Source organism: Cnephaeus nilssonii (assembly GCF_951640355.1).
Source record: "Cnephaeus nilssonii genome assembly, chromosome: 1".
Taxonomy (NCBI): Eukaryota; Metazoa; Chordata; class Mammalia; order Chiroptera; family Vespertilionidae; genus Cnephaeus; species Cnephaeus nilssonii.
Genome location: NC_137072.1, coordinates 3326568 through 3348200, shown reverse-complemented (window position 1 = coordinate 3348200; position 21633 = coordinate 3326568). Strand labels below are relative to the sequence as shown.

The 21633-nt window shown below is 45.2% G+C and overlaps 1 protein-coding gene and 1 pseudogene across 3 annotated transcripts in view; one reads left to right on the top strand and one right to left on the bottom strand.

Moving 5' to 3' along the window:
* The window catches only part of THSD4 (thrombospondin type 1 domain containing 4), a 704967-nt gene that overhangs the window by 192415 nt on the left and 490919 nt on the right, over positions 1 to 21633 (top strand). The window lies entirely within an intron of this gene.
* On the bottom strand, positions 14829 to 15533 carry LOC307102019 (jun dimerization protein 2-like; annotated as a pseudogene). Its single transcript has one exon. The product of its transcript is annotated as a jun dimerization protein 2-like (transcript).

The window sequence follows — 21633 nt, the reverse complement described above, 5'->3', positions numbered from 1 at the left end:
GCGGCCTGGTGTCGCCGGCTGGCCAGCCCTGTCCCCCGACCACCGCTGCTGCCACCGGTCGCCTGCCTCTGAGGGGAGAGGGGGTGGCAGGGACAGCTGCCCCCAACCATTGAGTGTCTGCCCCCCAGTGATCAGTGTGCATCATAGTGACTGGTCATTCTGCCACTTGGTCGATTTGCATATTAGGGTTTTATTATAAAAAGGATTGTGTTAATGTTTAATATTTAGAGAATATTTGGTGAAGCCAAAGAAAAACTGAAAATAATAAGATTATTCCACAGTGTTTTTATATAAAGCTACAGGTCAAAATTTTCACTCATTGTGCTACCTGTAATAAGGGTTATGGGATAACATCCTTACATTTTTCTTGAATATGCATATGATGATATTTTTAAATTTAGATGTTTTATATCCAGAGCAGTTCCAGACATTACCTGACTCAGAAAACAGGCCGATGATTATCTGTTTTAAGAACAAAGGATCATAGAGTGTAGAGTTCTGAACTGCCTGGCACAGCCCTAGCCTAACGCTTTCCAGCCTTTTTTGGGCCACATCCTTGATCACAGAACATGTCTCTAGCTTCTGCTGATGGGAGAATGACTGGGATTCATTTTCCTATGTTTTAGCTGGATGACTCCTCCCTGCTGAATAATCATGTTATTAGTATGTTAGGGTGGTGTGCGCTGTCGGTGATGGTGCCAGGGTCTGCCCCTTAGGGCTTCCCAGTGGCAGCATGTCCTCTGCTCCTGGCTAAGTGGCTTCTGAGCTGGCTCTCCTGGAGATCCTGTGGCCGCTTCATCTCCTTTAAATGTGCATTCTGCTTAAACCAGCCGGGGTGGGTGCTCTGGTGCAATAGAGCACTTACAAACTCCATGGATGATGCTTCCGTTGGAGACGGTATGTCATCTGGCTTCTTGTCCCTTTTGTCTTCTTAGTGTCTCTTTGGGATTTCCATGACTATAAACTAGCTGGGTGGCTCTAAAAAATTATCTTGTCTACAATGACGTCCCACACTTGCAAAAGTTTTTTCTTCTAAGAATTGAATTCCAAGAAAATTGAATGCATGGTAATTAGATTTATTTCAGGCTTTGATTACTAACAAGAGCAGAAATACATTGTTCATAGTGCTTAATTTAAAAACTGTGACTGCCTGGAAAATATACCAGAGAAAATTATAATATGAATATCTATTTTGGTCACAACGGATAAATTAGTACCTTTGTGTTTTGTTTATAACCCATAACAAACTTGACTGCATAAAAAATTTTGGTTACAAATAAGTAACCTTGTCATCACATGTTAAAGGTGGCAGGGAGGTTTGCCTTTACTGCCGACTGCAATCAAGTTATTTTTAACACGTATAATCGCACCCTAATTGATCTGTCTTGAAAATCAGTTTTCCTTTTTTTAAATTAAATTTTATTTATAAACACATGCATATAATTTAAAAATCGAACAGTCTTAAAAGACTTATAATGAAAAACAGTATTCCACCCCAAAACTCTCCCCTCCCCAGAGAGGCAGCTATCTTCAATGCCGTGAGCTGTTTCTTTTGGCATTTGCCATCATATTTCTAGACCATGTGAATCCATTTTGGATAGTCCTCCTTCTTGTAAGGTCACTGTATTTAGTAATCTTACACCAGCCACTCCAGCCTCAATTCCCTCCCTTCCCTTCCCCCATGTAGTTACAACTGAACCTTTAAATAGTCATTGTTTACATGATTATGACTATGGAAATACTGTTCACTACAGTTCTTCATATGTTACCACATTTCTTTCTAAATAGTTTGATATGTCTGTATTAGTCAGGATTCTCCAGAGCAACAGAACCAATAGGATGGGGATATATAGTTTATTATAAGGAATTGGCTCACACAATTGTGGAGGCTGGCAAGTCCCAAGATCTGCAGTTTGTTTGCAAGCTGGAGATTCAAGGGAGTCGGTGCTGTAGTTCCATTCCGAAAGCCAGCAGGCCCGAGACACAAGGAGAGCTGACATTTTCGTTTGACTCCAAAGGAAGGAACAAAACTGATGTCCCAGCTCGAGCCACTGAGATAGGAGAAATTCAGTCTTTTTGTTCTGGTCAGGCCTTCAACTGATTGGATGGGCCATCCACGTGAGGGAAGCCAGTGTGCTTTACTCTGTCACTAAATTAGATGTAATCCCACCCGGAGACACTCATAGACACTTGCAGAATGATGTTTGACCAGATATCTGGGCACCCAGTGACCCAGTCAAGTTGACACAAAATTGTCACAGCACCTTAAAAAAAAAAAAGATAGAAAGAGATGAAGCACCTGGGTTCTTTCTTTCCTTTTTAAAATATGTTTTATTGCGAGGGAGGGAGGGAGGGAGGAAGGGAGGAAGAGAGAGAGAGAGAGAGAGAGGGAGAGAGACATTGATATATTGATGTGAGAGGGCTTTGCCTTCCCCACAGACCCCAATCCGGGATCAAATTGAAACCTGGATATGTGCCCTGACCAGGAATTGAACCGAGACCTTTTGGTTTGTGGGACGCTTCAACCAACTGAGTCACACTGGCCAGAGTTGTCACAGTATCCTTTTGGCATCTATCAATTTTTCCAAGTGCTCAAATACATAAAATAGCTGCCATTTACATTTTGCTTCCTCTTGGACACCTTCCCCTTTAGTCCTTTACCTTCCTGCTCCAGTCTGGACTGGTTCTGTTCTAGGCTGGGGCTTAGTTGGCATCCTGTATTACGATGGCCCTGTCAACCCCATCCCATCTCTTCTGCTTTTTGGTTTATTCTCTTGCTTGGCTGAAGCATCTCCTCCAGCAGCTACCTAAGGAAGGGCAGAGAAGGTATTTTATCTTTAGCTTTTGCATATATAAAAAAAGGTGCTTATTCCACCCCACAACTGGCTTACAATTAAACTAGTTTTACAAATTAAGATTGGAGCTCATTTTTCTCTGGGAATTCTGAAGGTCTTCCTGTTGTCTTGCAGCATTCTGTACCAGGACCCTTCTGAAGCTCCTTGCTTTGTGTGAAACGTGAATTTTGCCTCTGGAAGTAGTCCCTGGTATTCACATGCTTAAGCAGTGAGACACCTTGGGGAGGGCTCTTTAGTGTCTACTGTATCATGTGCATACCTTACAATGAAGCCTTTCAAGCTAGAAACTCGTTTGTGGGTCACTTCTTTTAATAATTCTTTGATAGGTTTCCTCTTCATATTTTCCCCACTCTGTATTTCTGGAGCTCTTTTTTGGATAGTGTCTCCAATTTTCTTTCCTATTTTCCATTGTTTTGTTTTTTGGTTCTACTTTCTAGGGAGTTTGCTTAGATATCATCTAGAGTCTCTGTTAAGCTTTAAAAATTTTTAAATTACTTTATTGATTAAGGTATCACATATTTGTCCTCATCCCCCCATTCCCATCCCAAACCCCTCCCCACGTATGCCCCCACCCCCCTGTTGTCCGTGATCACTGGTTAGGCTCATATGCAAGCACACAAGTCCTTTGGTTGATCTATCTCCCTTGTCCCCACCCTCCCCTACCTTCCCTCTGAGGTCTGACAGTCTGATCGATGCTGTTCTTGTTCATCAGTCTATGTTGTTCATCATTTCCCCTAGATGAGTGAGCTCATGTGATACTAGAAATTCACTATAAGAACCGAAAATGAGACAAGCAATAATGGTTATGCTGAGAGGCAAATGAATCAGTCTATAGTGAGTTTCTTTCTGGGCCAACAGTTCTTTTGAGTCCCAATTTCAATGTCAAACAGTTCCTTACGTGTACATGTCAGCAATGTACAAAGTCTGTTGCCTCTCCTCAATTTCTCCTAAGAATAAACCTCTTGTGTGCTTGGAGGTGGGTATGTGGGATGCACTTTGGTTTGGCTGCATAAAGTGGGCTCAGTGACTCTGCTTTCCATCCTGATTCCCATCCCCATCCTTCATGGAACTTGTGCTTCCAAGGGCTGAGCTGCGGGTGGTCCTGCAATTAGCTTTGGTCTCAGCAGCATCCTTTACTGAGTTTGCAGCTTATTCTCTATTACCATTTTTTCCTCCACTTTTCTCCAAGTCTGTTGACACCTTTATTTGCTGATGTCTCCTGTCGGTTGCCTTTATCCTTGTGAGTTAAATTATTTTTAATTGTTTTACCAACATTTTGGTAGGGTTTGGGGAGGAAGAGGAGGCAAAGGCAGATAGTCACCCCTCTATATTTAACTGGAAGTGAAAATCTAGGCTTTCCCTTCAGGCCTGAGAGAGGAATGTACCCCACACTCCCTCTGCTGAAGCCACCATGAATCCTGGGCGGGGTCTTTGCAGCTCAGGTGCTAAGTATTTGTCATTCCCATTTTAGATATTAGTCCTCCTACTCATTGCTTTCCTTCATATTTTTCCTTCCCTAGTCCGCCCCCATAATAGCTCCTGTAGTCATTTATTCTCTGCTACTGCTGCTTAAAATTATATTTTCAACAAGTCTTTAATACCGCTCTGAATCAAATGATCTCAATTTAAGCTTTCTTCCTTCCAGTCTATAGCTGCTCTGTTGTCATTAAGATGTGAGCTTCTCTTTCTGTTGTCTTCTTGTCTGTCCCAAGTGACTTTTACAAAGAATGTCTGTTAGTCACTGTCTAGTTCAGTTACCAGGAGCTAATAGTCAATGACACAAACAGGTTCCTCCAAGAAGTCAAATAAAGCAAACAGAACATGGCTGAAGCAAGCAGAGCTGGACAGGGACCTACGCACCTGTGCCTCCTGCCACGTTGACATCGTCTGATCACACGGGCTGAGAGCTCAGCCCCACTTCAGTGGGTTCAGTTCAGGAGACACCAGTGCTTACATCTGTCCTTCTAAGAAAAGCATCTTGGCCTAAATGTTCCCCATCCTGACGCTGGCTGCACGTCCCTCTGTAAGTGCTGACGCTGCCTTGACCATCTTGGGAACTCACTGTTCTTGGTCTACAATGTCTGTCTTCACATCAGGGCTCTATGATTAGTACATAATGTAAACGCCTGGCCCAAAACGTATGGCCTGAGTTTATCCAAGGCCCAAATAATTACCAAACATTCCTCTTAGATAGAAGACAGATTTCTTTTCCATGGAAACGATTTCTGCTGAGATATATTACAGAATATTTTACATTCTCTTGGTCTTGTAATAACACCACACCCAATGCAGTATTTGATGCATCGGTGGCCACTCGGAAGGTTGTTATTTTTAACATACTGTTCTCAGTCAGGGGCTGTCATATCTGTAAAGAAATACAATCATATTTCCCCTTTTCCAGAGTTTTATGACAACTGGGAAGTTAGATGAAGCTGGGACTGGGACCTAGATTGAGGTGGGTTGGCGGTGCTTGCATCAGAAAACCTTTGAAGGACCTGTGAGTATCCTAAAGGTGAAAGGGATGCTCTAGTTGTGGCATTTAGATAAGCAGACTGGGCTGGACATCTGTGGTTTCAGTGAGACAGGAAGGAAGTCATGTGGAATCATCTCTTGCCTCTATTACTCAATGTCTTCCTTACCCATGTCATGGTGATCATGGGAGCATGATGTTATCAGCTCCATTTACAGGTGGATGAACAAGATGAGACTCAGGGAGGTAGAATGACCTGCCCAGGGTCACCACTAACTCTCAGGGTCAGGATTTTAGCTCAGGCCTGTTGACTCCAAGTCTGTGGTCCTTCCACTGTCCTCCAGCTGCTTCCTGAGCCCCTTTCCTGCAAAACAAGCCGGCTTCCTGCTATTTGAGGGGAAAGGGTTTAATGCAGACTGACTCACTGAGGTTGGCTGTTCCCTTTGGTTCATTTTATCAGGTCATGCCCGGCCCTCTGTTTCCTTTTGCAGAGACACAGATCAGAGGCATCTGGCTCTGTGTAAACTCACTGTGTGACCCTGGGTGAATCATCTCCCTCTGAGTTTCAGTTTTCTCATTGTCAGATAAGTATATTGAAATTCAGTGGTTTCCAAATCTGCTGGTGCATCAAAATCACCCAGGGAGCTGAGGCATATTTTACATATGAAATTGACTGATTTCAAGTGTGCAATTCAATGATTTTTAGTACATTTACCAACTTGTGCAGCCATCACCATATATCAGTTTTATAACTGATTTTCATCATGGCAGTAACATTCCGCATGCCCACGCTAATCCCCATTCTCACCCACCGCCCCAAGCCCTCAGTAATCTGTGTACTTTCTGTCTCTGGACATTTCATATAAATAGAATCAAACAATATGTGGTCTCTTGCATCTGTCTTCTTTTACCTAATGGAATGTTTTTGAGGTTCATTAATGTTGTAGGATGTATCAGCGGATTGTTCCTTTTTATTGCTCAATAGTATTCCATTTTAGTCTACCCATTTGTCTGTTCATGGACATTTGGTTCAGTTTATGGACTTAGCAGACAATGAGTAATGCTGCTAAGAAGGTTCATGTACAAGTTTTTGTGGGATGTATGTATTCATTTTTCTTGGGTAGGTACCTAGAAGTGGGATTGCTGGGTCATATGGAAATTCTATATTTAACTTTTTAGGAAACTGCCAAACTCTTTTCCAAAGTCAATGCTCCAATTTACATTCACCAACAACATATAAGGGCTCCCCGGGGAGCCTTTTAAACATTCCCATTTCTGGGCTTTACTCCCCAGAGGTCTGGAGTGAGGCCCAGGAATTTGCATTTAACAAGCTTCCAAGGTGATTTAGATACATCTGGTCGGTGGTACGTGTTCCGACTCACTAAGACCAGGTGACCTCTGAAGCCTCGCTGAGGCCAGTTGTCTCTATTAGTTTGTGCCTCTTGGGCAAGTTGCATTTTCCTGCCAAGTCTTTCTGCTTGTCAGAGAAGCAGTTGTGCTGAGCGGGATGGAGGGGAATGGCCAAGTAGCATGTATAAATCTGTGCAACACCTGTCCTGCATTATCCTCCGCACAGGCCAAGGCTTCCTAGACATAAAATTTTATCACAGGTTTTTATGTGTTATCATGCTGTAAAAGTGCCATAAACTCAAAGTCCCAGTTTTCAGTGCATATGAAAACTGCATCCTATTCCTTTAAGTCATAATCTTGGTTGCTGTCATTTTAGTAACATTTTGAGAAGTCTTATTCCAACCTTGCCATTTATTAGCTGTGACTACTTACTGAAATGGCTCTGAGCCTCTGTTTCCTTATCTCAAAATGGCATTAATACTATTGACATTATAGAATTTCTGTAAGGATTAAATGAGATAATATGTGAAAGGTAACTAAAATAGGCTTTAGTGCTCTTCTCTTTCTCTTTCTTCCCATGCTCTCTTCCATTTTTATAAATATTTGCAAGTGCTTCTTGGCCATTGGTATATCTTCCATTATTTCTTTATCTGTATTTTATTGTAGTAAGAATATTTAATATGAAATCTACCCTGTTAAAAAATTTTTAAGTATAGGTAATTACAGAGACAATGTTGTGTTATTGGTGGAAGTGAGGTATCCTTTCCCCACTGAGTGCTGGGAGTGGGGATCCTTACGATAGCTTGAGAAAAATAATTTTCTAAGACTTGTGTGGGAGGATGGATAATTTTTATTTGCAGGGAATTACATTCTGGGTTTCCAAATTCCCATTTCCCTTAATCCAGTCCTATCAAAAGTGCAGCTGGGGATTCAGTAGAGCTAGAAGTAAAGCCGGGTCCATAGTTTCCATTCCATGTTGGAATTGGGTCCAGCACCGCATCAGGCTAGTAGCATTATCCCATTGTGTGTGGCGAATGCAGGGGAGCCAAGAGAGTGTGGCCCCTGCAGCAAGAGTCCCAAGTGAAACAAGAGAGCCAGGAGACAGGAGAACACATTCTTTTGTTTAGGGGATTAAATATTTCACACCTACTCTGGCCAGTGACTTGCTCCCAAGTGTGACTGACAGATAACCACCTTCCCTATACCACCCAGACAATACTGGGCATGTGTCTATTCTCCCCCCGTAAAGTCTTTCCCCCCAGCGATCTGCAGGGAATAGATCTGCTCCCTAGGGAGTGTTAAACTGCAGCTTCCTGGCAAAGCTGCACAAATGACTATGCCTTATAATGCCTGGCCTTCCCTTTGCTCCTTTCCTTTTATTAATAACTAGGTTAGTTTTAATGATATCAGTTGTACAGCAGATCTCTAGAACTTACTCATTTTGTAAAATTGAGAATTTCTGTCCATTGATTGGCAACTCTTTATTTCCTCCTTCTCCCAGCCTCTGGAAACCACCACTCTACTTTCTGATTCTATGTGTTTGACTATTTTTGATATATCATATGCATAAACATGTAGCATTTGTCCTTCTATGACTGATTTCTTTCATTTAGCACAGTGTCCTCAAAGTTCATACATGTTATTACATATTATAGGATTTCCATCATGTTTTTTTAGGCCGAGTAATATATCTATATACTAGAGGCCCAGTGCACAAAATTCATGCACTCAGGGAGGTCCCTCAGCCAAGCCTGTGCCCTCTCGCAGTCCAGGAGTCTTCAGGGGATGTCCGACGGCCAGCTTAGGTCCACTCCCCACCACTGCTGCACTCACCAGCTGTAAGCCCAGCTTCTGGCTGAGCGGCACTCCCCCTGTGGGAGCGCACTAACCACCAGGGGGCAGCTCCTACATTGAGCATCTGCCCCCTGGTGGTCAGTGCGCATCATAGCAACCGGTCATTCTGCCATTTGATTGATTTGCATATTAGACTTCTATTATATAGGAATATACTAGTATATACACACACATTTTCTTTGTGCATTCATCCATCAATGGACATTTAGGTTATGTGTACATTTTGGCTTATGTGAATAGTGCTGCAAGAACAGGGGAGGGCTAATATCTCTTCAAGATCTTGAGTTCAATTCTTTTGGATAAATACCCAGAAGTAGGATTGCTGGATCATGTGGTAGTTTTATTTTTAGTTTTTTGAGGAATCTTCATACTATTTTCCATACCGACTGCACCATTTTGCTTTCCCTTCAATAGCATATCAGGATTCCAATTTTTCCATATCCTCATCAACTCTTGTCTTTTTAATTTTTTAATAACCAACCTAACAGATGTTAGGTAATACCTCATTGTGGTTTTGATTTGCATTTTCCTGATGGTTAGTGATGTTGAACATACTTTTTTATGCCTGTTGGCTGTTTGTATATCTTCTTTGGAGAAGTGTCTATTCAAGTCTTGAACCAATTTAAAAATCTGGTTAACAGGGTTTTTATGTTTGTTTGTTTGTTTGTTTGTTTTTGCTATTGAGTTGTAAGAGTTCCTTATAATTTAGGAAACTAACCCCTTATCTGATATGTGCTTTGCAAATATTTTCTCCCAAGGTTAGATTGACTTTTCACTCTGATGATTATTTCTTTTGCTGCGCAAAAGTTTTTTAGTTTGATTTAATCTCACTTGTCTATTTTTGCTTTTGTTGCCTATGTTTTTGGTGTCATGAAAACATAGCTAAAACCAATGTCATAAAGCTTTCCCCCTAAGTTTTCTTCTAGGGGTTTTACAATTTCAGGTTCTAATTCATTTCAAATTACTAGTAACTTCTGTGTGTGGCCCAATTTTTGCATGTGGATACTCAGTTTTCCCAACACTACTTGTTGAAGAGACTGTCCTTTCCCCTTGTATTATTGGCATCTTTGTTGAAGATAAGTTGATTGTATATGTATGGTTTGATTTCTGGGTTCTTTATTTTGTTCCATTGGTCTATGTGTCTATCTTTATGCCACTAACTTACTATTTTAATTATTGTAGCTTTGTATTATATTTTGAAATCAGGACATGTGATGCCTCAAACTTTATTTCTCAAGATTTGTTTTGGCTATTTGAGGTTTTCTGTAGTTCCATAGGAGTTTTAGTACTGTTGTTTCTTTCCTTTTTTAATCAGTAAAACTATTTTATTTCCTTTTATTTGAATTTATTGGGGTGACATTGGTTAATAAAATTATATATGTTTCGGGTGTACAGTTAGTGCTGTGTTTTTCAATTTCTATAAAAAATTTTAATAGAGATTTTAATAGAAATCTGTAGATTTCTTTAGGTGTGTTGCCATTTTAACAATCTTAAGACTTTCTATCCATGAACATGGGATGGCATTCATTTGTGTCTTTTTTAATTTCTTTCATCAGTGTTCTATAGTTTTCACTTTACAAATCTTTCACCTTTTTACAATTAACTATAGATATAAGGATTTATTGCTAGACTCTCAGTTCTGTACTATTGTTTATATGTCTAGCCTTGTGATAATACCATGTTGTCTTCATTACTATAACTTTGCAGCAAGTTTTAAAATTTTGGAAATTTGAGCCCTCCAATTTGTTGTTATTTCCCAAGACATTTCCATTATTAAAAGGCCATCCCACTCTTCTGCAGGACCAACTTACAAACATTTACTTTTCTGCTGGACCAGGGTTTCAGCTATGTCTATTATAAAATCAGCTACAAATGTATGATCTCACTATTTTTTTTCACCTGATGAGGTTTCATTTCTTCTCCTCTGCGTTCCTCTAGATCTGTGATTCTCAACCTTTCTAATGCCGCAACCCTTTAATACAGTTCCTCATGTTGTGGTGACCCCCAACCATAAAATTATTTTCATTGCCACTTCATAACTGTGGTTTTGCTACTGTTATGAATCATAATGTAAATATCTGTGTTTTCCGATGGTCTTAGGCTCTACAGCAGCGGTTCTCAACCTGTGGGTCGCGACCCACAGGTTGAGAACCGCTAGCAGGTTGCCTAAGACCATTGAAAAACACAGATATTTACATTGCCATTCATAACAGTAGCAAAATTACAGTTATGAAGTGGCAACGAAAATAATTTTATGGTTGGGGTCACCACAGCATGAGGAACTGTATTAAAGGGTCGCGGCATTAGGAAGGTTGAGAACCACTGCTCCAGATAGTCCCTTCTTCCATGGGACCGACTCCACATCTCTCCTCAGTCTGCAGATTTATGGCTAATTAATTTATCTTTAATCCCCTGGTTCAGTGCTGACATTTTGTTTTGATCCTCTCCATGGCTGAATAAGCAGAATCTTTGTTGTCGGGCCCAGGGATGCCCTTGGCTGCAGGCTTCAGCTCTCCGCTTATAGTTGTCCCTCCTCCTTAGGAACCATTAGCTCAGGACACCTCTCAGGGTGTCTGCTGCCCACCTTGGCACCTTCCACCTTGCCCACCGACCTCTGACTCATCTTAATGAGCTTCTTGAATTTTCTTAATCAGGCATTGTTGTTTTTACTATCATTGCCCTTGCACCCTCCAATTTTATCAACATATATATTGTCTCTCCCAGAGAGATTAGGTGACTTGCCCCAGTTAGGAAGATTTGAAACCTGGAATAGAACCCTGTCTCCTGATGTAAAGTCCAGGGGCACATTGCCTTCTTCCTAGATAGTTCTGTTTCTGTCTGTCTCTCAAGAAGAGCATAGTCATTGAATTCAGACAAATGTAGATTTGATTCCGGCTCAGGCCCTTGCTAATTGTGGCACCCTGGACACCTTTCTTAAACCCTGTGAGCCCTAGATTTTTATCTGTGAAATGCGGATGGTTATGCAGACTTTGCAGGATTAATATTCAGATCCAATGAAACAAGGAATGAAAAGTACCTATTACAATACCTGGCACCAGTGCTGGATTGTTGCAAAGCCTCCAATCTCCTTTACAATAATGCCTCCCATTGTGTGGAATTTGCAAGTTCCTTCTCAGATGGCTTTAAACCTGGGGACTGCCTGGTTTGGTGCTGGGCATCACCCCTCCCCTTGAATCTGCCAGGTCCTCTCAGGTTCTGCCCTGGCCTGTTGTGTGTCTGCTCTGAGCTGTGCTCCATCCTGCTCAGCTGGACAGTGGGGATGAGAAACACAGAGCAGAATGATAATTAAAAGAGGAGGAATGGGGTAGGGTGACTTTTATGGGACTGTTTAAAACTATTTTACCATATTTTGAGGTGTTTAATACTTATGTTACCTTGTAGCTTTATTTTTAAACTAGAGGCCTGATGTACGAAAATTCGTGCAAGAGTAGGCCTTCTTACCCCCAGCTTCCAGCACCGACTTCCCTCCTCTGGCCACCGGCAGGCACCCGGGACCCTAGCTGGCTCCCCGCCAGGCTGCCTACAGGCACCCGGGACCCCTGCTGGCTTCCCTCTGGCCCCAGCTTCGTCAGGAAGGACGTCTGGAATGATGTCTGATCTAATTAGCATATTACCCTTTTATTATTATAGATTATTATAGATGGTTGGCCTTTTGATAGAGGCAAACTAAGGACTATGGGTGCTTTGACATTCTTCATCTATTTGTTCCATACTTTTTAGAGTAGGACCATTGTGGGCAGCAGCTCCTTTATCACTCTGGGCATTTCAGCTCTGGCCTCAAATGTGCATGCCCAACTGAGCATGCAAGCGAGAGCTGCTGTCACTTAGGCCTACCTGTTATGTTGTCAGGACCATCACAGGGCCCCTCATCAGAGGACTTCCAACCACTCACAGAGCCCTCTTCGAGAGGAGTTCTGGCAAATAATTGTTATATTAACTAGTTCTCTCTAGTTAATTGTTATATTTTGGCGTCTTGGCATCCTCCTGGCTGCCCTGGCCTTTAATCTGGCCCTGAAAGAGATTCTGACCTTTTAGAAAGCAGGTTTCGAAAGCCCTAAACTAACAGATGGTAACTCTCATACCTCTTGGGGATAAAGGATGGAATTTTCATATATGTGCCTTTTGATTGTTTTAGAAAATCTGTTTGGAATAGATTCCTACATTGGAGCAGTTTGGAACAAACGGAAAAGTTATCATCCCTATTGTATAACAAGGGCCAAGTTTTCATAAAAAGAAAAGTTTTCTATGTATAGATGTGTTCCCTCTAAATACTTAGCAGAACTGAGCTTTTTCTTAAATATTAATTTTATCTATTCTGTCTTTAAGGATACAACACTCCTATGTGTTTTAGGTTTTTTTCAAGTACTAACCAAGTTAACAAAAGAACATAAGCAGTACCTTGGTTGGGAATCAGAGAATATCCCTCCGAGATGAGGACCTCTGTGTAGCAGGGGCTTTCAGAGCTACACCAGGACGGCTGGAACTTGGGGTGCTTTGATTCATGCTGAGTATTAGGGATTGGTTTGGTTATTATTTCTGGACCAGATGCTGTATTCATAGAAGTTCCTCGTCACTTTTCCCACTGAATCTCTCAGTGCCTGTTCAAAGCCCTAATACTTACCAATCCCCAAACAGTTATCCATGAAGACACTAGTATAAGAGTAAGAAGTACCAGTAAAAATCTGGAGAGTATGATGTGTTCTTTTTGATTGCTCTGTCTGCTTTAAACGCTTCATGTAATGTCTGGCAGTCGAACAGTACATGAGAAGTCGCTTAAGTTCCAAATTAAGAAATTACAAGCCAGATATAAAATAAATGGATTGTGCTGGCAAATTCTAAGTGAGCATCAAAGTGCCTTGTAAATATCTTTTTCCTGAAAATATTTTTTTTCTGAACTCACGCCCAGGGGAATCTTTTGCTCTGACATTTTACCATTGTCCAAAACAATATTTGTTTGAATCAAAGTCCCTTTTAGGAAATAAGAATTTGCTAAGGGAGAAGGTAAGTAAGATCTAGACAGAGACTGTTTTATTTAATACTAGAGGCCCGGTGCATGAAAATTTGTGCACTCGGGGGCGGGGGAGTCCTTCAGCCCGGCCTGCACCCCCTCACAATCTGGGACCCCTCAGGTAAGGTCCCTAGGCCTGGTCTGAGATCAGGGCCTATCAGGGCTTTCCTTCCCCTGGCTGCAGGAAGCTGGCCCCACCCCTGCCACTGCCACTTCTTGCCATCTCTGCAGCACTGCCCCCTCCCCCCTGCCACCAGTCACCGCCCCCTTCAGGCGACAGGCTTGGCTGGCCTGGGCCTCCCTCTGCGGGGTGATCGCTGGCCGGCCGTGCACCTGCCACAGCGTCGCCGGCTGGTGGCCTGGGCCTCCCTCTTTCTTTCTTTCTTTCTTTCTTTCTTTCTTTCTTTCTTTCTTTCTTTCTTTCTTTCTTTCTTTCTTTCAGTAATGTTTACTGAGTGGTACAGAACTGAGTACTATGAAGGGTTTACCAGGATGGAAATGCACTGCATCCCGTCCCTGCAGGCAGGCCCTAACCACTCTGCCTGCCTGCCTGATCGCCCCTAACACCCAGAGACTACAGTACTTAGAAGTTACATGCAATGGCCATAACTGCTGAATATCTGCCCGTAACAAACAAACCATGGCATATTTATATTGTATCACATTGAGTGATTATAGAAATAAATTTATATATTGCTTGTATAAAATCTTTTTTTTTTTTTTTTGGTAAAAAATATTTTTAAAAAAAGAAAGTGTAAAAAACATGTGCAGTTGAAAGCCCTGCCAGGACAGCTAGTCTGTAAACATTCAGTGAGTACCGTATTTTCCGGCGTATAAGATGACTTTTTAACCCAGGAACATCTTCTATACGCCCAGTCGTCTTATACGCCGGAAAATACGGTATATGCTTTGGAAGGGCACCCGTGCCTGGTGCCCACAGCAACTCCAGCAGGGCCGGCGAGGGTGCGCCCCAGCTGCCGCTCCGGGCAGGACTGAGCTGGACCACGGTGGGTGGGTACAGCAGGGCCTGGCACTGTGCCCTTCTCCAGCCTGGCATCAGGATCAGGGTCAGGGTCAGGGTCAGGGCTGGGGGCAGGCAGATTCCAGTTTTACTCCGAGTTCCGTACTCGGCCTAATTTTGGTTGCAACTCATGGCTTTTCCGAGGCCGGAGAAGTGCCCACAGCTGCCTGGTTGGGTGTCTCTCCAGCCCAGAGCCTCTGTCCGGCCTCCTGCAAGCCTGGCCCCAGGCAGAACAGGCCCCCCTCAGGACTACTTTGGTCTCAACGCTTGGTCCTGGGTTTCATCAGCCTGGGTTTCTTCCCCTGGTGTGGCTGATCTGAGTTTCACAAAAAAAGCCTGGCTGATGCTGGCTGTGCTGAGCCTCACTGAAGAGTTTTTCATGCAGCAAGGAAGAGCCCTCTGGGACCCTCCTGCTCCTCCCTCTCCATCTCCTCCTCCTCCACTTCCTTTCCCAGCCCATGGCCACTTCTCCAGCTGCTCCAGCAGTGGGTTGCCTTCTGAGTCCGGGGTCTTAACGCTGTCGGTCCTGACGATGCCGGTTGAGCCTCAGGATGAGCTGCTGCCACTCCTGCTTCAGCTCCTCCATCTGGGTTTTCAGCTCCGCATTCATGAGCTCCAGCCACTCAGATTCCCGCTGCAGAAACTCCGTCCGCCCCTTCTTCTTGCTCCGGCATGGGGCTGCCTCCACTTTGTTCTTTTCCCTGCACCTTTTCCTCTGCTCCTCTTCCTCATCTAGCTCACTTTTCACAGGTTTTGGCCTCTTGCCAGGTTCACCTCCAGGAAGTGCAAAGGGGTGATCATGGCCCCAATGTTGCAGATGTCAGCGTATTTCAGCTCCTCTGCAGTCAGGGGGGAGCTGGGGAGTCCTGTCAGGGGGCCGAGCCCTGGCAGAGAGCCTGCAGCCATGGAAGGGTCCGGGATCTGCCCAGGCATCATGGCAGGAGGAGTGGCAGTCCAGCCCTGCAGAAGCCGCAGGGGGAGGCTGCAATCCTGGGGCCTGGGCCAGCTGCAGGCGCCATGCCCGCTCAGGAGCCACCGTGGCGCCAGCCCCGCCCTTGCAGCGTCCACCGCCGCCAGCACCTCCCGTCGCAGCTGCCGAGCGTCCCTCCCACAGGCTGTGGCCCGGGTCTCCCTCTTTGAGGAGATTGATCGCGGGGCTCTGCCTGCCAGCCTCATCACCCCTAACCTCTGGCCTGCCTACCTGATCACCCCTAACTGCTCGCCTGCCTATCTGATCACCCCCAACCACTTGTCTGCCTGCCTGATCGCCCCTAACCACTCTGCCTGCCTGCCTGATTGCCCCTAACCACTTGCTGGGGTCAGGACCATCCCAGCGAGGGGCCATCTGCCTACCTGATCGCCCCTAACCGCTCGCTTGCCTACCTGATTGCCTCTAACCACTTGCCTGCCTACCTGATCACCCCTAACCACTCATCTGCCTGCCTGATCACCCCTAACCACTCTGCCTGCCTGCCTGATCACCCTTAACCTCTTGCTGGGGGGCGGGGCCAGCCCGGCGAGGGGCCAAGGTGGTTCTGGTCTCTGGTCATTCTGGTCACTGGGCTTTTATTATATAGGATAATCTGTGCCTTTGCTGCAGAACTAAGGAAAGTTATCTGCCCTAAGGTCATTTTCCCCTAATTACCTACTAATTTTCTTTCATTAAAGGTTAGGGGTTTTATTATTGTGGTTTGTATATTTTTAAACAAAAGTAGGGACTAATGGCAAGAGAAGAAATCAGCTCTGATGCTATCACTCAGAAATAACTGCCATTATTATTTGGTTTTATATGGTATTTAATTTCCAATTAAAACTAAGATAATCCTATATAATAAAAGGCTCATATGCAAATAGGCGGAACAACTGGAACAACCAGTCACTATGAAGTGCGCTGACCACCAGGGGGTGTGTGCAGAACATGGTGGGCATCAGCCCTAGAGAGATGGTGGAACAGGTGAGCGGGGGCACCAGACCAAGGTGGGGCACCGGTCGCTGTCATCGGGGTGAGCCTCTGGTGGTTACTGAAAATTCTTTGCTCCCGTGTGCCACGGTCTCGCCAGGCACTCGCACCTACTCCCGGCGCTGGCCCCGCTCGCACCCACAGCCAGCACTGGTCCCAATCGCTTGGCGCCATCATTAGCTGCCAGCCCTGATCACCCCTGAGGGTTTTTCCACCTCACCCTGCTTCTGAGGGGTGATCAGGGCAGCAACTGCCACTTGCACTCGCTGATGGCGCCGGCCCCAATCGCTCCGGGCCTTCAGTGGGGCTGGTGCTGTCAGCGTGTGGGAGCAGCAATGGTGGGAGCAGGGCTGCCGGCAACAGGGGACCCGGGGCTGCAGCAGCAGGGGCCGGGTGAGGGTGAGGAGGATGGGCAGAGACCCACCCCTGTGCCTACCGCAGCCTTGCGGCTTACAGTTCCTTTCAAGGTGCACGAATTCGTGCACTGGGCCCCTAATCCTATCTAATAAAAGAGTAATATGCATATTTATCATACCTCCGCTACAACCACAAGCCACGCCCACCAGCCAATCAGGAGTGAGTATGCAAATTAACCCAACCACGATGGCTGTGGCCATGGAGCGAGCAATGGAGGCTTGGGTTTCCCTGGCAATGGAGGAAGCCAAGCTTCCTGCACACCCTGGCTGGCCCAGGCCTCCGCTCAAGGCTAAAAAGTTTCAATTATAAAAGATAAATAAATCCCAGATACCAGGGTCTCTGCTTGGGTCGCCGGGGGGCGTGGCTGGCCTGCAAACCACCACAGGCCCCTCGCCCAGGCTGCCCTATGCCCAAAGGGAACCCCCACCATGATCAGAGACACCCTTCAGGGTAAACCAGCCGGCCCCCACCCGTGCACCAGGCCTCTATCCTATCTAATAAAAGAGTAATATGCAAATTGACCATCACTCCAACACACAAAATGGCTGCCCCCATGTGGTCAAAGATGGCTTCCCCCATGTGGACACAAGGTGGCCGCCACAAGATGGCCAGCAGGGGAGGACAGTTGGGAGGGATCAGGCCTGCAGGGGAGGGTAGTTGTGGGCGATCAGGCCAGCAGGGGAGGGCAGTTGGGAGAGACCAGGCCTGCAAGGGAGGGCAGTTAGGGGCAATCAAGCCTGCATGGGAGGGCAGTTAGGGGTGACCAGGCTGGCAGAGGAGGGAAGTTGGGGGTGACTGGGCCTGCAGGGAAGGACAGTTGGGGGGGACCCAGGCTTGCAGGGGAAAGCAGTTGGGGGGGACCAGGCCTGCAGGGGAGGGCAGTTAGGGGCAATCAGGCTGGCAGGGGAGCAGTTAGGCATCAATCAGGCTGGCAGGGGAGTGGTTACAGGGTGATAAGGCTGGCAGGCAGAAGTGTTTAGGGGCAATCAGGAAGGCAGGTAGGTGAGCAGTTGGGAGCCAGCAGTCCTGAATTGTGAGAGGGATCCCAGATTGGAGAGGTTGCAGGCTGGGCTGAGGGACACACCCCCGTGCACGAATTTCGTGCACCAGGCCTCTAGTCTATATATAAAGTTGCTTAGTCTGTCTTTCTGAACTTAAAAAAAATATATTGTAAACAGCTTTCAGGTGAACAGAGAGTGACTCATTTAGTATCTCATTTAGTGGGTGAATCAGAATATATTTTATTAACCACCTACTGATGGCTCTCATGGTTGTTTATAGGATGTTACTATGTAAACCAATGCTTCAGTAAACATTTCTGAACATATTCCTTTATGTATTGGAGCATGGAGACTCATCTCTTTGCTGTTCTAAAAAGTGGCATCTCTTCATTTCTTTTTCAGTACCTTTCCAGGTCTTCTGATCCTTTATAGTCCTACTTTTATAAATTGTTTATTAATGTTTTCTGCTAATTACAACTTCTCTTTAGATTTCAATTTACTTATCCTCATTTATTGGGGAAAAACAAAGCCTGGCTCACCTGGCTCTGAACTCTACACTCGAGGTTCCTAATCATGATGAACATTGGAATCAATTGGATCTGTAAAAACTTCTGGAGCCGGCCTGGGGTGGGCCCACTGCTGTAGTGTTGGTCAGTCATCATTTAGACGATGTTCATGTTTTAGTAATCAATAATATCATAAAACATCTCCAAGAGTAGCTCTTACGAGCATCCTATAAGATATAATGCACTTTTCTTTTTAAATTTCTATATTTATATTTTATAAGATATATTTTTAAGTTCTCTTTGTATCTTAATGCTAATATGATTCCAGTATAGTTCCTTTAGTGACATGTGTTACTACTGGGCAGGCCTATTACTCTGCCTTTTCCAAGGTTCTCCTTGGTGTCCTGGGCTGTCCCTTTTCAGATGAACATTACAGTGATTCTTGTGCTTTCTTTTGAGAAGTAATTTAATATCTCTTTTATAGTGATTTTCTCTAGGCTACTTGGAGACCTTCTATAGTAATTTGAGATTCAAATTATAATTCAGAGTTTCTAATTTGAGGGTATGCTTCAATTTAGTTGAAATTATATTCCACCCAACATCTGCAAGGTAAATATTCTCTCCTCTACCCCGTGGAACTTGTGGGGAGGGGAGGAAACATCACTCATTCTTTGCAGTACATGACATTAGAAGAATGGGGTGCCTTTGATCCTTCCTGCATGGGGGCCTGTTGAGGTCTGACCTCTGCTGCCTGATGCCCACACTGGCCTGCCCCAGCAGCTCCAGGACACTCTGATTTTATGATCAGACCAGAACTGGAAGGTTTGTCTAAGGGAGCGGTTAGGGTTGCTTTATTTTGGGACATACTTCCAGAGACTGAGGTTTAGGGTAGTGTGTGGAGTCTCCTTTCCCTGGTAGGGTTTTTAGTCCTTATATGTGGATTTCATGGGCCTGGGGCCACCCGGAGACTTTTCTGCCCCAGGTTGGAGAATGGGTGGAGGGTGGGAGTAGGCAGAGCAGAGGTGAGATCCAAATGGAGAAGCCAAAATCTGATTGAGCCCAAGAAGGAAAGCCAGTGGGTCACCAGCACCAAAGGGGCAGAAGCAAGCACTGAAGCCAGAACACACAGCGGGAAAGGCCAGAGTCAGGGAGGTGGGATGAGCAGTGCCAACAGATCCCATCCCACAGAGAGGTCTGGGCAGCCGCTCAGAGCAGGCCCATCCCTGGCATGTGCACACATCTGCAAAGGGCCCTTCTCACATCCAGTATCCAAGGGGGGTGGTTTGGGGTGTCCATGGGCAGTGAGCTGAGGCAGTAAATGATGAAGATTTGGGGCTGCTGTCTAACCAACACACTCTGACCTATGGGCACATCCCCTCTTTGGGCCAGCAGGAAGTCGGCTTGGCTGTAGAAAGTGGTGCATATGTTGTGTCAGTCACTTCCCTCAGCTACTAGAGATCATGCTCACTTTCCTCTTCTCCCAGCACCATGCCCTGCACAAGCTGCTGTGCTTTCTGGCTCCTCATTCAGCCCTCTTCCACTACCCCTCTGCATTGTGTAAGGGGTTCAGGAGGCCACCCTTTCCTGGAAGCCCTTTGTTTGATCCTTAGGAATGGCAGCTGCATTTGGAGAGCCCTCCAAGCAACTCTAGGTCTCCTGACCTGACGTAAGGTCTGCATCTCTGAGTCGTGTGCCTCTAACAACTCTGCACCGTTTGGATTCTGAGACTCCTTCCCCCAGGAGGAGACTCTGATTTGCCACTTCTTAGAGAAACATTGGAATCCATGTTTATAAAAGCTCCCCAAGTGGCTCTGGTCATCAACACATCTAGGTGTCACTGGCTCCAGGCACCCGTATCCCCGTGTCAGCGGGACAGTGGCTGAACCTCCGGGCAGGGCCCACGTAGACTCAGATTAGGGAGCTGTGGGGCAGGAAGTGAGCGGCCAGTGTGGGCTAAGGGTTTACAGATCCGTGGCAGACACTGTTGTCTGCTTGGGCTAAAGAGGGAATGGGGAGGCAAAGGATAAATGGCCTATACAGTGAAGAATAGTGTGAGATGTGCTGGCCTATAAATGTGGAACTCATATAAGTCAATTGGTTCTGTGGAAAAAACTAGATGAGGTTTCTGCTTTATTTTGATTTTGTGGGAAGAACCATTGTGGGCCTGATAGAAATTGGTATTGGGTCTTAAATGTGTCACCTCTTCCAGAATCTTCCCTTTCAGGCTTTTCTGTATTACTATTGACACTTCTTCCCTAGTCTTGCATTTAGTGCAGTTCATCTGGTGACACTTGCTCATAACGGGGTGCTGGTGCCTGGGGTCTCCAGGGAGAATACTGTGCTGGTGTTCTCGGTTACTTCCAGCCTGACATGGTGACAGTGGTGTGGCTTCCAGAATGTTTAACTGAAGATCACCATAGGCAACTATAGGTGCTTGAATGCTCACTGGGTGTTATGCCTGCTGACCCTCCCAGCTACTCCTCACAGTAGAAACCTTGGGCTGCACTTTGATTTCCCTTTTCCTAGGTGACCCTGGTTGTGACCTTCAAGATCAGATAATAAAAGTTGAGAAGGGCATGTCCCCAAGGAATGCATGAGCACTACGGGCTGAAGAGCAGAGCTGGCTCAAGCTGCCGTTGCTTTTATTCCATCTGTGTTGGGATGCCTCTCCCAGAAGGGGAATTTGCTTTGAAAGTCAAACTAAAAGGACTGTATCATGTGAAAACCAGGACCTTTTTTCAGTCTTTGTGAAACACCATAACAGCCTGCCTCTGGCTGTGACCAGCGGGGCCTTTGGTCCAAACTGTCTGTCCTTACCATGTGAGCAGTGCAGGGAAAGAGGGAGCCTGGTGCTCCTTTCAGAAATCGGATGGTGCCTTGACAATCGTGAGCTTGGATCCTAAACCCTCCCGGAGGAAGATCAAGGGAAACATCATTTATTCTGAAGTTTGCCATATAGAGAATAGCATTTCTGCTCCATTGTATTTCAATGTCACTTATTTCCAGTGTAGTTATAATATACAGTATTATCCTGTATATTTAAAAATGCCTTTGGCGGCAAGTTTTGCAGTCTTATCACTAAAATTTCGGCCCTAATTATCTTTCCTCTCTTGTTTCTCGCCCAATTGGAGGATTATATCAGTATTTCCCTTTGGGATATGAAAGCACAT